The sequence below is a fragment of the Urocitellus parryii genome, chromosome X, assembly GCF_045843805.1.
Source record: "Urocitellus parryii isolate mUroPar1 chromosome X, mUroPar1.hap1, whole genome shotgun sequence".
Lineage (NCBI taxonomy): Eukaryota > Metazoa > Chordata > Mammalia > Rodentia > Sciuridae > Urocitellus > Urocitellus parryii.
The window spans coordinates 96,620,784-96,627,984 of record NC_135547.1 but is presented as its reverse complement, the minus strand read 5'-3'; the positions used below and the strand labels follow the sequence as shown (position 1 = coordinate 96,627,984).

Here is a 7,201-nt window from a genome sequence, read left to right as displayed (position 1 = left end):
TCATGTACAAAAGTGAAAAAAATCATGTCTTTAATTTTTTTATTTCTTCTTTTTAGATATACATGACAGTAGAGTGTATTTTGATATATACATATATGGAGTATAACGTCCTATTCTTTTGGTTCTACATGTTAATATCTTCTTGAGAGGTTTGGAGAGACAATCAATTGAGATTTCATGCTGAACACTAGCTCATCACCTGGCGCCAGTATTATTACTGGTAAGAATGAAACATGCTCAGCATAAAGTTATTTATTTTACTGTTAAATTCCTTATTTGTCTCTAATGGAGAGGATTCTAGCCAAAGTGAGACTAAACTTTTCTGCTTTCATTTGGCCAGCACTAGAGTTTGCTTTTAAACTCTTATTTTGGATAGAATTTGAGTTCTACGGAAAACATAGAAGAGAAAATTATTTAACAATTGCACTTTATCACAATCTAGCCTTGAACCTATTTGACAAGACCAGTCCAGCATGCTACTGAAGACATCTTTTGCACTCTCATTGGCTCAAAGAGAGCTGTCAAACATTGACTTCCAATTCCACTTTAATGAACCCACTCTGAGTCTTTATAGTTTCTATAGTTAAGCACTTCTGAAAAATATATTATTTAATTGGCAGATTATCTCAATTCAGAGCCAATGTCATCTATTATGCTGAGCAATCTTAGCATTCAACTATCATTAAATTAATATGTATATATGTGGTAGAAACTGATATGAAGAAAAAAGTTACTACACTGACGCTTTCAATATAGAAAGTTAAATATTTTAAGTTTGTCATAGTATGATGGTGTGGTTATAAGACATAGCTTTTTCTGGTACTGGGGATTTAGCCAGGGGCACTTTGCCACTGAGCTACATCCTCAGTCCTTTTTTATTTTGTATGTTCAGACAGAGTTTCACTAATTTGTTTAAGGCCTTACTAAGTTTCTGAGACTATTCCTTAACTTGTGATTCTCCTGTAGCAGCCTCCCAAGTTGCTGGGATTACAGTCATGTGCCACTGTGCCCAGAATGACATAGAATTTTTGATGTATAATTCAGTAGTCCGAAGTTTGCATCTCCCTAGTATACCAAAAGTTGTTAGTTGTGTTATTGTCCTCTAAACCTGTATTAGTCTCTCATTATTATAATTATTACAAAATATAAATGAACTTGGCCTTCAGCTCATTTTCTCTAGTCTTTCCCATTAGGTCTATACACTAACCTGACATAAACAATCAAAGAAATAAACAAATAAAACCATGTACATTAGAAATCAGGTTGCTTTTGTCCCTTGTAACATATATTCTCTAGGCAAAAGCCAGTATGATCTTTTTAAAAAGTAAATCAGATTATGTTGTTCCCTTTCTCAAAGGTTTTATTGTGTTTCCAATGAATCAAGGAAAATAATCCTGATTCCTTCCTTAACAGGTTTTATATTATCTAGTTTCTGCTTCCCTCACTGTTTCCATCTTGTACTGTGTTTCCATCACCATCTTGCTGTTCCTCCAATGCACACTTTGCCTCAAGTATAGGGACTTTGCCCTCACTCATCACTTTTTAGAGTGTCCTGTCCCTGAATTATTTGCAATTCCAGGCTCTCAGGTCCCAGCTCAAAGTTCTTCCTTAGTGAGGCCTTCCTTGACTGCCCACTTTGAAGAAGCAACAACCTCTCTGTACAGCCCCTACATTTTGATTTTTATATGATTATTTAATTCATCATCCATCATCACCCCAAATTATTTTCATCTCTTTTTTTTTTTTCATTTGCTATCTGTTTCCAGTAGCATGAAGGCAGGACCTTATGCATCTTATTCATTGGTATATCCCCAGTGCCTGATTCAGTGCCAGGCACACAGTAAACACTTAACAAGTGGATGATTCATATGCTAATGACTCAGACAGGTGGCATATCTCTCTTAAGTGCCTGATAAAGTGCACTGTTACCTAGAGGCAGGTTCTCATCTAAGTTCTGCCTTTATTTACCTATGGGATCCTAGAGAGAGTATTCATTCACATTGCTGGGCTGCACTTGATTCATCATGAAAATGAGAAGAATATATAAGGATCATTCAACCTAGAACAAAGAATTTAGTAATAGATAATATCTATTTTAATATTTTAAAAATACTGATGAAAATTTTATATTTTATCAATATTATGTCAAGAGCAAATATAATATTAATTTTGGTCTTTGTCTTGAATCTTTTAGTTCCAAATAATTAACAATTTTATGTCTTATTTATAAAACAGGTCAACAAGTCAAGGATAATTTAATTTTTGAGTAAAAACCATTCAAATGGGAGAGAGGAGAATGGGTTATTGAGATATTGGTAGAAATAGGCTCTGAGTATCCTATCAGCTGCAAAATTCTGTGATTCTTAGGACATAATTCAGAATTCATAGTTGTAAGCAAAAGAGTCCATTCTAGCCAGTTGCATCAAAAGGCGATATAATAAAAGCAGGTAACACACAAAATGTCCAACACAATAATTGTAATGCTTAAATATATTTTGGGACTGTAAAATAGTGATATTTTACTCTATTGTTTTAATATTGAATATTTACATGGAAATGGTGAAAACACTACTAAAGTTAGAATATTAAATATCCCCCAAAGCCCCTTGTGTTAAAGGAATAGTCTCCAGGATGGCGCTATTGGGATGTAATGGAAACTTTAGAAGGTGGGGCCTAGTGGGAGATCCTTAGGTCCCGACCACTTCCTCTTCTTTTTTGCTTCTAGGCCATGAGATAAGTGTCTTCTTCCAACACACATTCCCTACCATTGCTTTCTGGCACACTCAAGCCTCAAGGCAATGAGTCTGCCCACTCTTGGACTGGAACCTCTAAAATTGTGAGCCAAAATAAATATTTTATATTTATAAATTAACTATGTCAGGTATTTTATTGTAGTGGTGCTAACAGAGGCATATATTACCTTGATAACCATAATTCATATGATTGACAGTGAATGGGAAAGCAAGCACATCCTTGCCAAGGGCTAATACACCTAGGGATCATTGGCCATCTGTCAGTTTAAGATGTCCCTCATACTACTCTGCATGTTCTCTATCAAATTATTTTCTCTTGTAGACTTTGTTGCCACTCTGAGGATCCAAATAGACATTTAGGATATAAAGCTCTCTATCCTTTCACCCTCCCAATTTCCCATGGGATCATCTCAACTCCTTAGGACACTCACCCAAAAAGAAGCACTCAGAATTATTTCTCTGTCTCTGGGAATTATACACCTCTGGGCTCCTTGCCTACCCTCTGTCTCTCCTTCTCCCATCCCAAGGAATAGTTTTCCAATCTGTGTAGGAATGGTGTTCTATTGTCATTCACAGAATGTTTCTTCTAGCCACTGTCTATGCCCTGGGTCCTTTCTAACTTACCTCAAACAGAAGTCACACTATAGATGTCAAGAGGCAAAATTTGACATAAATTAGTTTGTTTGGCTAAGTAGTATTTATTCTTTGAATGACTGGCAATTCTTGAATCTTCTTCAAAGCTCAGCTCTCCTTCTAGACTATTTCATCCATGCTTAAAGCTTTAATCTTCATCTAGATAGCCTGTTATTTGACATTTCTATATCCATGTCTTAAAGATCTCAAACTCAACAATTACAAAGCCAAATTCATGATCACTCATTCTTGATCTATTCCATTTTGCCCTATTTTGGTGAATGGTATCACAGTCATATGATAATACAAAATAAAACAGAATAAAACAATACAAAATCATAAGGCAATCCTGATATCTTTCTCTCCCTTATCTCCTATACCTTACCTATCAATTCCTACTACCATTAAGTCCTTTAAACTGTTATCCCCAAAATATGAGTTTGTCACATCACCATTTCTACCGCAATCTCTCCAGTCTAAGCTACCATCATCTCTAACTTGAACAGTTTCTTATTCTCCTTGCATCCATTTTTCCTTTCAAAATAATTATCCAACAAAGGGTTTGAGTGAGTTTTTCAAAATGCAAGTCTGATCCTGTTAGCCAAAGCAGCTCTTCCCTAAGTATCTCTAACAGTAGAAAGTCTGTGTAATTATTAAATGAAAGCCACAAGATGATGGTTTCAGTAGGTTTGGTTTCTGATGAGGTCTTTTTGCCTGGCTTCCAAAAGGTCGTCTTCTTGCTGTGTCCTCATATGGTCTTTCCTCAGTACAAAAACAGAGAGTGAAAGCTTTGGCATCTCTTCTTCTTCTGATAAGGACAACAGTCCTATCAGATTAGGGTCCCAGACTTATAACCTCATTTAACTTTAATTACCTCCTTAAAGCCTCTATATCCTAACACAGTCTCACTAGAGGTTAAGACGTCAATGGGTGAATTTTGAGAGGACATAATGTAGTCTCTAACAATGCTTGTTGAATCAGGCTAGGAGAAAGTTACTTTTTATTTCCATGCTTAGTTATATCTTATATAAAATGAAGACAATATTCACCTTTAATATTTGTTCTTAAAGATTAAATTACACAGTGCATCTAATTACATACTGCATCTAAGACACCAATAAATGTTAATGACTCTTGCCATTTCCTTAAATAGTTGGTGAAACAGTTAATGCATGCTTTGTGACTTTCTTTCAAGCTCAATCACTAGACACAGAAAGAAAATTTCTATATACCAAAAGTTCTACATACCACTAAAGAGTGATGTAATGCAAAGAGAATTATGGATATTTTGGAATCATTAAGAATAGATTTTTAGGGCTGGGGCTGTAGCTCAGTGGCAGAGCACTTGCCTAGTATGTGTGAAGCACTGAGTTCAAGCCTTAGCACTGTGTAAAAACAAATAAATAAAATAAAGGCATGCTGTCCATCTACACATACCAAAAAAAAATTAAAAAGAATATTTTTAGGACCTAAATGCTGACCCCTTCTTAAGGGCTAGAATGCTAATTTACCCTGATAGCTTTGAATTTTTTGGTAATGTGGGCTATCAAACACAAAAGGTAAAGATTTAGCAGCTTGATTTTACCTGGAAGTATTTGTCAAGAAAAGCATCTTAGGGAATTTAGTTCTCTCCTTGTCCCATGAGATAGAAAACCATAATTCCATAATACTGAGCAAATATCTCAATGTAGAAATGAATCAGAAATGATAGTTTAGAGATTCCTGTCAGAAGGCCCCTTAATCTTACTCAATACAACACAGAAGGAAATAAAAGATCATGAACCCTGTGTGACATAACAAAATTGCCACATTCACAGAAAACTAAAATGGGAAAAAAGAGTTATTGAGAACATTCACTGTAGTCAAAGAAAAAATAGAGAGCGCAGAACTTTTTGTAGAAAATAAGATGTTCAGGGACTAGGATACTTGTATGAAAATGTTCACTGTAACTGTTTATAACAGAAAAAAACTGGAAACAGTCCAACTGTCCACTAATAACTGAATGACTGAAAAACTCATAGTCCATTTATACCCGGGAATAAAACACAACAGTTAAAAACAATGTTGTAAGCCCTTGTATATATGAATAGAAAGAAAAATAACATTTTTAAGTTGAAAAGACAAATTTCAGGGCTGGGGATGTGGCTCAACTGGTAGCGCACTCGCCTGGCATGTGTGGGGTGCTGGGTTCGATCCTCAGCACTACATAAAAATAAAAATAAAGGGGCTGGGGATGTGGCTCAAGCGGTAGCACACTCGCCTGGCATGCGTGCAGCCCGGTTCAATCCTCAGCACCACATACAAACAAAGATGTTGTGTCCACCGAAAATTAAAAAATATATATTAAAAAAATTCTCTCTCTCTCTCTCTCTCTCTCTCTCTCTCTCAAAAAATAAAGATGTTGTGTCCACTGAAAAAACTAAAAAAAATAAATATTAACAAATTCTCTCTCTCTCTCTCTAAAAAAAAAAAGAAAAGACAAATTTCTAGGTATGTTAAAAATAGAACATTACTTATGTTTGTTTATATAAAAAAACCTAAAATACATACCACATGACAAAATTAATTCATTATTTATGTTTTTGTTTTGAGAGAGGTAGATGTCTGATTGAATCTAATGGACAAGAAGTATTTTAGGCATGATACCAGATGCTCTGGGGTCCTCAGCACCTGTGCCCGCTTGTATAAAGGCCCAGGCTATGTGGTGCCACTGGAGTGGCCTTGTCCTGCACTTTTTTCTTATCTTGTGTGGATACTACCCTGCTTCTGTCAGCCTCTGGCCTTCCAGCTTCTTGAGACCAAATTCCATGCCTTCAATTAAATTGCGGAGTTCTTATGTGGGAGATATTTGAAGTTGATGTAGAAATTGCCAAACAAAATCTGTTGACAATCAAGACCATGTTGGATGATTTGGGAATGAATGATGAAGCAGATGATGACCCAGTTCCTGTAGCAAATGTTAATGCAGCAATATTTAAAAAGGTCATTCAGTGGTGCACACACTACAAGGATGATGAGAACAAAGAAAAGCAAACAGATGGTATCCCTGTTTGGGATCAAGAATTCCTGAAAGTTGACCAAGGAACTCTTTTTGAACTTATTCTGGCTGCAAACTACTTAGACATCAAAGGTTTGCTTGATGTTACACACAAGACTGTTGCCAATATGATCAAGGGGAAAACTCCTGAGGAGATTTGCAAAACATTCAATATCAAAACGACTTTACTGAAGAGGAGGAAGCCCCCATAACACTATAAGGATTGTTCCAAATACTAGTTGCACAGCTCTGTGTACAATTGTTAATATTAGACACATTGTACACAAATGCAGCAGCAAATCAATTGTATTGGCATAATATTGTCCTTATTGCATGTGTAGTTGAGTACAGACTCCTAACCTGTGGCTGAATTTCTTCTAGTATGAGAGAGCATTTCTTTTTTCTTTATTCTGAATAAAACTGATCTGTGGGGCTGGAGTGGTAACTCAGTGGTAGAGTGCTCACCTTGCATGTGGGAGGCACTGGGTTTGATCCTCAGAACCATATAAAAATAAAATAAAGGTATTGTGTCCATCTACAACTAAATTTAAAAAAATGAACTGTGTGTTCTCTGTAGAAATTGGCAAATAAAATAAATAAATAAATAAGTAGAAGTATTTTAGCTTCATCCATATTATGTGATTTTTTACTATAAAAGTATTTATGTTATTAATATTATGAAAATTTGATTAAAATATAATTATATGTTAAAATTGTTTAATTATATTTTAAAAAGGTTGCTCTAGTCTTTTGACATCATTGCATTAGGGTTAAATTC

At 35.3% G+C, this 7,201-nt stretch overlaps 1 pseudogene; it reads left to right on the top strand.

The window, feature by feature from the left end:
- Positions 1 to 6,193: 6,193 nt before the first annotated feature.
- Positions 6,194 to 6,643, top strand: LOC113181906 (S-phase kinase-associated protein 1 pseudogene; annotated as a pseudogene).
- Positions 6,644 to 7,201: the final 558 nt, after the last annotated feature.